This window comes from Echinops telfairi, unplaced genomic scaffold, assembly GCF_000313985.2.
Source record: "Echinops telfairi isolate 266 unplaced genomic scaffold, ASM31398v2 ScPeMD7_25;HRSCAF=90, whole genome shotgun sequence".
NCBI lineage: Eukaryota > Metazoa > Chordata > Mammalia > Afrosoricida > Tenrecidae > Echinops > Echinops telfairi.
In genome coordinates this window covers 1,333,127-1,342,771 of record NW_022103922.1, presented here as the reverse complement: position 1 = coordinate 1,342,771, position 9,645 = coordinate 1,333,127, and the positions used below count along the sequence as shown (strand labels likewise).

Sequence of the window (9,645 nt, the reverse complement as noted above, 5' to 3'; positions counted from 1 at the left end):
GGGAGGATGTCTGTGGGGGCATGGAGCACCTGGGCCTGAATGGGTGGTGGAAGCCGCTGGGGCTTGGAGTCCAAAGTCAGGACCCTGCTGGGTTCTGCGGAGGCAGCAGCCCCCCTCAGCTGTGGCATCTGTCCGTCTACACTTCTCCCTGCCCTGCTGCCCACTGCGTCCCGAGGGAGCACTGGTCCAGGGCTCTCCTGGGCCCCAGAGAGGTTGGGACAGTCAGACTCTAGTCCTAGGGCAGAGCTGATGGCCACCGGGCAGTCCCTTGGGTGGGTGCGTGGGGGAGGGGGGCGGCGCCCAAGCCCAGCGCCCGGCTGAGCCAGTTCATGGACAGCCAGGAGCAGACCCAGGTCCTGTGCTTGGGGACCGGGCCTCCACTTGGGGACCAGTGCTGGGAGCCCTGTGGGCACCGAGAGGGGACACTCTCGCTCCAGCCATACTGGTAGGCGGGGGCTTTGCAGAGGGTGGATGGGTTACAGTGCAGGGGGTAGGTCCAGGGGCCGTGCTGTCCCCCATGCTCCATTGTAGCCACAAGGCCACCAGAGCTTCCTTCCCCCTTGGACCTAGCTCAGGCCCCTCCCTGGGATGGGCAGCCGGAGTGTGGGGTTGGTCTGCGGGGGTCGTGTAGGGCCCCTCACTCTCCCAACCTGGTGCTGTGTCGGCTCCTAAGTGGGGCAGAGGCGGCAGCTGCCTCTGGCAGGAATCTGGGTTATCGGCAGAGGTGTTGCCAGTGTCACCAAGGTGGGGGAGGGTACAGCCCACCCTGCCCCTATTCCTGCACCCCCTCTGCAGCCTGGCCACCCTCTGAGACCTAGCGATGACTTCTTGGGGGCTGCCTAGCCTGCTCGGACCGGGAATGGGGCCTAGTGTAAGCACAAGGCCCGCCCCCGACACTAAGCCCCTTCTACTTTCTGCCTCTGTTTCCCCACCTGCCGAGGGAGGGGCTGGCCTGCGTGGTCCCCAGGGCCTCACAGCAGGGCTCAGCCCAGGCACAGTTCCAGCCGGAGCAGTGGCTGCGTCCCTCCCTGATAAGCTCCTTGGTGGCTGTCCTGACGGGCAGCAACTGGTGGTGGTGACCGTGCCCCAGCAGCACAACAGGGCCCCCTTTGGGTCCTGTGGGCATGTCTCCCCCACTCCCAGACCTGTATCTCCACGCCACCCTGAAGGAGACCCCATTTCCATGTTTCCTAGCCTTCCTTTAAAGGGGCATCCTTAGCTGCCTCTAGTCTGCCCATGACCCGGCAGTGTGCTGAAGAGGCTGGGCCTGGGCCTGCACCTCACTCCTGGGGCACTGGACCTCGGACTCTGCTGCCTCTGCCATCCACTCTTGCCCAGTGGCCTGACCCATGGTCACTTCCTGCAGTTGGCGGGTGATTCCCCCTTCTCTGGGATGGACCAGGGTGTCCAGGAGTGAAGCACCTCCTGGCCCCATGGATTGTGGTACTGGGCCCCACTGGAGGACATGGACACCTGCCGCTCACCCACCTGCCGGGCCTGCCCCCGTCTTCCCACTGGGACCCAATGTGTCCCTGCTCTCGAGGGCCTGAGGTCCTGTGGTAGCCACCTGCAAGTCCAGGTGCACCAGGACCCAGGGTCCCACCTTAGCCCCTGGGAGGGGACGCCCCACCACATCCCCGTATTCACTGGATACCCCTCTGCCAGGCTATGCACTGGTGGCCAAGGTGGGTATGGCCCTGCCCCTCCCCGGGCATGCCTTCAGCCATGTGTCACGTGGTGCTTGTTGGGCATGTCTGCTGGCTTGTCCCTTCCCCGCAGCGCATGCTCTAACCACCCTGCTCCCTGGGGACAGTCCCTGTGTACAGTGTGAGGACCCTTCCAGGGCTGCTCAAGTCACCAGTGTCACCCCCGTCACCCTGGCAGAGGTGGCCCCCCTAGGGACCTATGCCTGTCTGCACGAGGCTTGCAGGCAAGGGGCAGGGGCTGTGCTCACCATGCCCATCCAAGTCCATTCTGCTTGTGGAGCTTGGCCAGCACTTGCTGCAGCTCTGGATGGCTGGACAGGTGGGCTGTACTGGGACTCCAGCTGTGCTCCAAGTGAACCCTTATCTGAGGACAGGCAGCACCTGAGAGGAGGGCATGCATGTGTGTGGGGAGGAGGGGAGCAGAAATTGTGTGACATGCCCGGGCCTCACCAGTGCCGGGCAGCCGTAAGCAGTCGGATGGACCTCGGGGATCAGCTCTTGGGCACATCTGACGCTCAGGACCAGCATCTCTTCGTTCTCAGAGAGGGCGGTGGCACCTGCAGGAACAGGGCTGGGGGCCTTGACTGATAGCCTGGCATGGCGGTTGAGACACAGAGCAGGCCAGAGCAGGTGACTGCAGGACACCCTCCCACCCCACCCCCGCCAGGACTGGAGCCCCACCTGACTATTTTATCCGGACCTTCTGCTGACTGAACAAATGGGCACATCCCAGCACCCAGGGAGGTCTTGCCCTCCGCCTCTCTGCAGGTGGGCCCTCCCTGGGCGCAGCACATACCCACCAGCAGCAGAAGCCCGCTGGCTAGAGCTCTGAGCAAATAAATGCTGTTCAGTAAATGCAGCAAATCTCCTGGCTAGTCCTTTTGTGGCCCTTTGTCCAGGCTGATACATTGTTGTTAGATGTATCAAGCATCAGTCCAGGTCGATACATTGTTGCTGCACATATCCGTCCCTGTGTCTCTTCTCACTTTGCATATGGACGCTACTCACATAGAAGCACATACATGCTTTCCAGGCCTGGGTGTGTAGGTGGATGGGCCATGGGGTTCGCTGTGATCTGTAAGTGTGTGCTGGTGCCTGTGAATTCGTTTTCCACTCAGTAACTTCGACACTTTGTTAGCGCCTTCCCACTTCCTTCCCGGGTCTTTTTTGTGCCGCTTTCTGAGCTTCGTCTGGGCCCAGTGCTGCCCTTGGGCAGCTGGTCACTGCTCGCAGGAGCATGCTGTCCACTCGCCGCCCTGCCTGTTGGTGGGGCTGCGTCAGTGCCCAGTGGAGCGGGGTTCTGCAGGCCCAGGGGTTCTGCCAATCTCAGTTTGGCCAGTCTTTTTTGTGATTCTGACTCCTGGGTCTTTGAACTGGTGTCCCTCATCCCTACCCCCACCCCCACCCCCCTAGCACAGGCAACCACAGACCTGCTTTCTGTCCCAGGACTGGCCGACGCCTGACCCCTGCCTTTGGTTTTGTGCACAGGACAAATTCTGAGGACCCCGCTGTGGGCCCCTGGACTTCCACCTGCAGCCGGCCCTGCTGGTAGATGGGTGTTGGAACCTCCAGGGGATACCTCTCAATCCCCCAGCTTCCAGGATGTGTGTGGGTGTGGGTGGGGCTGGGATGGATGGCGCGTGGAGGGGCTCTGGTGGTCCGTGAATTCAGCAGTGGGCTGCTAACCACGAGTCCATCAGTTCAAACCTGCCAGCGGCTTCACAGGAGACAGATGAGACTGTGAAGATTTCCAGCCTCAGAGGCCTCTGCGGTGTCGGGTGGCAGGGACGGGAGTTGACTTGGTGGCGGCGGGTTTGGGCTTCTGTGTGTAAGTTGGGCGCACAAGGAGCCTGAGTGGTCCAGACACTGGGCTGCTAACCAAAAGGTGGGCAATTTGAATCCACCAGCCGCTCTGTGGGGGAAGGATGAGGCTGCCTGCTCCCACGGAGATGGATCCACCACCCTAGGGCTCCCAGGGGTGGCTCCCGGATTGGCTTGGTGGCTGTGGGTTGGTTGGTTGACTTTGGCAGTTCAAGAAGTGCTGGGGGTAAGCACTGGGCGGGTACAGGAGAAGCTGGCGGTTGGAGCCCATCGGCCGCTCTGCATGAGAGAGGTGTGGCAGCCAGCGCCCACCCTGAAGCCCGCAGGGGCGGTTCGGCTTTGTCCAGTGGGGCCGCCGTGGTGAGGATTGCCTGGACAGTGGTGGGTGTGGTTTGGATGTAGAGCGGGCATGCAGGGGGTCTTCTGCCTTAAGCGGTGTGTCTGATGGCCTGTGGTGCCCAGTGCGTTTCCTGTGCAAGCACATGGGCGGCAGGTCTTCCGTCTGATGGTCCCTCTCGGAGGCCAGAGTGTGGGGCTTCACTAATGTTTAGTTTGACGGCTGGGGCTTTTTGTTGCTACCTATACAGGGTTTCTTTTTCTTTCTTAATTAGGGTTTGCTAGTTTTGGGTTTGTCTCTGTACAGCTGTGTGTTTTTGTTTGTCGCCCCCCACCCCCACCCCTGGCATATATGTTCTCTTGCGTGCATAGGACATGTTTGAAGTGTCCCCTCGGGCCCTGTGACCCTGCCCCTCACAGTGGCCTCCTCGTGCAGTGGTGGCTCTCACGAGGCTGACAGCTTTGCTCAGCAGCAAGATCCTGCGAGCGCCGCACCTGCCCTGAGCTGCCGGCCGTTCCGTCGCTGTTCAATGGCCATGTGCAGCATCCACAGATGTCGGCACCAGCACGGTGGCCCCACTGCCAGACGAGGCTAGGCTGCTTCCCCACCCAGCTGTGTGGGTGACACGGCCGGGCAACTACCTACCTGCCAGCGTTCAGCTCCTTGGTTCTTGGCTGCCTGCTTCAGAGATTGTGCCCACGCGGAAGCCGCTCAGGTGTCTGCTCGCCCCTGTGGAAGTATCTGCTCTCGGGTTCGGGTGGAGTTTCCCGTGGGCTTGAGGCTCACCGTTTCCGAGAGTTCAACCAGTGGTCCCCACAGCAGCGAGTTCCCCATGGCGCCCTGGGTGGGCGTCAGCTGAGCACACTAGCGGGCGCAGGTGTATTTCCCAGCCCTCTTCTGTGCCCTGCGCTCGCCTTGGTGGGGGAGCTGCTGACTGCTCTCTGGAGCTGTGGCCCCACCCCTGAACCTCCGGTTGGGAGGCCTTTCCTCCTCAGAGTTGTCTGGCTGTTGGCCCCTCTGCAGCATGGGGACGTAGATAGGCTCTGCGTGCCCTGTAGCACCGATGGATAGGAGGAATCGGGCTCTGAGATGCTGCTCTTCCCACTCAGGGGCCGGGGACTCCATACGCGTCTTTGGTTTCTGGGTTTTTATATAAAAGCCACGTCAGAAACCAAACCAAACCCACTGCCACCAGCTCCCCCCAAGGTCAACCTGGACAGCCCCAGCCGAGGTTGTAAATGGGCCAATGGTCACTGAGCAAGCAGCTTCCTCTCCTTCCTGGGAACAGCTGGGGGCTTGAACCACGGGCCTGGCAATAACAGCCCAGGCCTAGGGCAGAGCAGCACCAGGCTTCTCACTTCTGTGTGGCACGGTGGTGGTGGGCACCTGACACACCCACCGCAAGGTCAGGGGTTCAAACCCCCCAAGCCGCTTCAAAGGAGAACGGTGAGGCCATCCATACCCATAAAACTGTGCAGCCTCAGAAACCCCGAATGTCAGCCTCCTCGGCCCTGAAGGCCGGCTGTGGTTCAGAATCGCCTCGCTGGCACTGGAATCCAGAGTCCTGGTGGCACAGTGGTGTGTGTCGGGCTGTGGTCCACATGGCGGCAATTGGAAACCACCAGTGCCTCCTCGGGAGAAGGCCTGGGCTTCCTGCTTCTGTGAACATGGCTTCAGAAACCCACTGGTGCCGGGTCGGCCCTGATGGCAGCCAGTTTTTTAGAAGAGTGGGGTTGCTGGTGCTCGTTTTGTATGGGGGGTGTGTGCAGAAACTTCACGGGCAACTTCCAGGACCTTCTCCTTCCCCTTTTCCCACGGGCTCTTTGAAGGCTCGTGTCACCGAAATGAGATTGATTTTCTCATCGACCCTGTGCTGTGGACCCGGTTGCACCTGCCTCCACGCTCCGTCACGTCCTCACAGGCGCCGCACTCAAGGTCGTGCTGATGAGCAAAGCCACGGCTTCCGGGGTGGCTCTCACTCTGTGGCCCCTGACCCCTAGAGCAAGGCTGCTGCTGTGTGTGTGTGTGTGTGTATGTGTAGTGGGACCTTTCCACCTGGTTCTCGGCTTAGGTGAGTCTTGTGTCTCTGCTCGTTGGTAATAGCATCAACTCACAGCCCACCCCGGGCTCCCGGGACTGCCACTCTGTACAGGCATAAAAAGCCCGAGCTTTCTCCCGAGGAGCGGCTGGTGGGTTTGAACTACTGACTCTGTGCCTTTCTCTCGCTGGGCTTCTCCGAGTCCTCCCGTGACCGTGGTTGCTCCCTCCCTGAGGCTGGGGACCCAGCGTCTTGCACACACTGCTCCCGGGTGTCCAGCAGCCGTGCATTCTGGGCTAAACGCAGAGTGAAGGTGCTGCCTCAGGGGACACACGGCCACTCTGCCCTGGTAGTTGGCTCTCGTGGTTGGTGAGGAGGGACGGTGGGCTGTGTAAACTCCGTGTTGACGGCTTGCTTTTCTCTGAGCTACTCAGCCAAGCTTGTCTGCTGGTCCAGCATGGTGAGCGTCTGTACTCCACACTTCTGCCCTGTGAGGCGGGAGGCTTCCTTGGACACAAGGAGACCGGAAGGTCCTCCTTCAGCCCTCTGTCCCTCTGTGGCAGAGCAGACTCTTGTTTTCCGACTGTGTTGCCGGCCGGAGGCCCCGGGCTCATCTGGCACCTTCAGGGACCCAGCTCTGGAATCACCTGTTTTGTTTTGTGTTTTCTTCCTGAGTGTGAGAAACGGTGCTTAGAAGCCACGCTCTGGGAGGCAGGGGTGCTCACTGGTACTGCGGTGTCATTGTTTGTCTACTCACAACCAGATCAAGGAGCTTACAGATATTTTTATCCTGGGACGTCTACTACCAAGCCCACTCCCAGCTGTCTGTCCTCCCTCCTCCTTCTCTCTTCGTCCTGGGAGTCTGAGGCTCCTCTTCCTCCGTCCGCTACCTGCTGCAGAAGGCCCGTAGCTCACCTGAGCTTAGCGTTCAAATGTACTGCAACACAGGAGCAAGCTGGTTCATTTTTGGGTTTTGTTTGTTTTTTCTACCTACAAGCTTCCTGTTGGCGTACCATGCACCTCCTCACTGCCCTGCAGCCTCCTCTTTGCAGTGTGCCACTGTGTCTCATGTCTAAGACAGACGGAGCTCTTTCTGAACGTCTTCTGTTCCGTGCGTCTGTCTGTTGATCCCTGCCGCTGGTTTCCTTCCCAGACTGTGTAAGCCTCTCAGGCTGGCTCCTCTGTGCTCGCTTCATTGGCTTCTGCTGTCAGACCAGTGCTTCTCTCGCAGTGCAAGGTGCCCGCCAGCATGTGTGTGGGTGGCACCGAGAGCGGGCGTGCCCCTCCCCACTGCTCTTGGGGCTGTTGTGTTGCTCGCTGCACACCTTTTGTCAGGTGTGACCCTGGGCGTTCTTCTTCTCTCTGACTCTGTGAGGTCTTTCTAAAGCACCTCTTTCCGTTGCTTGTTCCAGTCTCTCGAAGGGGAGAGTGGATTCGTTGGGAGCTCTGGTGACCTTGCTCAACTCTTGTATGGATTCCCGAGGCCTGGGGTTTCCTGGGCGCAGTCGTCTGGGGGCATGAGTGGTTACCCGTTGGGCTGCTGACCACAAGGTCACCAGTCTTCTGCTCCCATAGAGAGTGGCCAGCTCGGAGACCCTGGGCAGCTCTGCCCTGTCCTGCAGGGTCGCGGTGGGTCGGCACTGAGTTTGAGGGGTGCTTAGCTGTTTGACTCGCCCCTTTTCGACTCTAACGGCCGGGTGGCTTTTCACTGCTGGGCACAGGTGGGTTTGGGGCTTTACTTTACCTTTTAGTTGAGTTGATCCCATCCACCATGATGAACCTTGCTACCTTGCTCAGTAATAGATCCTGCTTTCATATTCTCATGGCCCGCGGGGCATAGATCACCCACTTACACTCTCCTCTCCATCTACGGGAAGCTGCTAGTGGAAGTTGGCAGGGGAGGCAGTGACCACATCGCTGGGTGCGGTGTGCCACAAGTGACTCTTGCTACAGGATGAGGGGGGGTCAGGGAGTGAGCTGGTGCATCTTGGAGGTGTGGCTTTGCAAAACCCTTGTACCTGGCTTCTTTCTTTTTCTCTTTTAAACCAGAAGATACACTTTGTCAAGTAGGCAAGGGGGGTTCAACAAGTTCGTGGGAATTTCCTACGATCTCTTACTTCCTCTCTTCCACCAACATGTTTGCAGCTCCTCCTTCTCCCGGGTGCCTGTGGATCATTCAGCGCTGCCTCTCTGGGTGTTGCCTGCGGAGCCAGCGGCTGACCACAGGCGTCCCCACAGGCGTCCCCACACCTCCAGGGTGTGATGTGCTGTCGGCCTAAGCGGTGGAATCAGGAGCAGTGGCGACTCCATCCCGAACCTCGAGGAAGCGATTGCCCTCCTTGACCCGATCCCAGATGAGGTTCTGTAACTTCGTGTCCAGGGCAAGTTAAGAACAAACAAACCCTGCTGTCAAGCCGATGCCGACTCACAGCGACCCTACAGGACCTGGTTAGAGCTGCCCCTGTGGGCTTCTGAGACGGTAACTGTGGGAGTAGAAATCCTTCTCTCTCGCCTCCTAGGAGTGCCTGGTGGTTCCCAACTGCGGACCGTCTGCCCTGGCTGGCCTTTGACGCCGCAGCTAAAGCTGCTGTTGTTTTCCGTTGTCTCGTCTATTTCTGGGCTCACCCTGGCTCTTCTCTGTCGCATGCTGGGCGTTGTCTGCCTGCCTCTTGGAGGCCCCAGGACTGCTCCTTGAGCAGGGTCTGGGGGCTGCTAGTTCCAAGGTCCACAGGGAGAGAGGGCACCCCCAGAGCTCCTCGATCACATCCTGGCTGCGCCATCTCTGGCTGCCCCGGGTCCTGGCTGTAGCCGACTCTGGGTCTCGGCTGAACGCCTGGTGGGTGTTGGTGAACTCCTCCTCCCTGGCAGACCCCGAAATCAATTTTTGTCTTTCCAGTGTGAGAGACACCAAGGTCTAGGTTTAACTTTTATTCTTTTAGCATTTGGTTTAGTTGTAAAATGGCACCTAAAATGTTGGCTAGCAGGGTCTTGGCCATTCAGGTCTCTATCTCTCTCCCCTCACCATCACATGCTTAATCGGTCTGCATGTCTGACAGCTGCAGGAAGTCTACAGACTGTCTGAGCATCGATGATGTTTGCCTGGCAGCAGCGAGTTCTGAGTTCAGAGGGACGCTGGCTATGATGGTCAGATGCGTGTTGACCTGGCCGGGCCATGGGTCTCTGCGGCTTGGGCAGGTGGGGGACAGTGAAAAGGACGGTTATGTCATGACGTGGCCCCCTTCCATTCTGTGTTCTGATGTGCTCACCCTCCATTTGGGCCTCGCAAATGCTTGCATAGCAACAAGGCCTTTGGAAGCCAGCCAGGCCACCCCGTGAGGAGTGGCCGTCCACTCCCTAATTACTCTCCACCAGAGGTTAGCCCAGTGGCCACTTTCTCATAGCCTCAAGCAAGAGTCTGTGGGTGCTTTCCAAGTTAAGTATACTTACTTTCTTTTAGCAATTCTTTTATTTACTTACTTTAATCATTTTATTTGGGGAGCTCATGCAACTCTTATCACAATCCATCCATCCATTGTGTCAAGCACATTTGTACATTTGTTACCATCATCATTCTCAAAACATTTGCTTTCTGCTTGAGCCCTTGGTATCAGTTCCTCATTTCCCCCCTCCCTCCCTGCCCCTCCTCCCTCATGAACCCTTGATAACTTATAAATTATTATTATTTTGTCACGTCTTACATGTCACCTCCATTCACTCGCTTTTCTGTTGTCTGTCCCCCAGGG

At 58.8% G+C, this 9,645-nt stretch overlaps 1 protein-coding gene across 1 annotated transcript in view; it reads left to right on the top strand.

Moving 5' to 3' along the window:
- Positions 1-9,645, top strand: part of NACC2 (NACC family member 2) — a 23,672-nt gene that overhangs the window by 1,891 nt on the left and 12,136 nt on the right. The gene's annotated exons all lie outside the window — the stretch shown is intronic.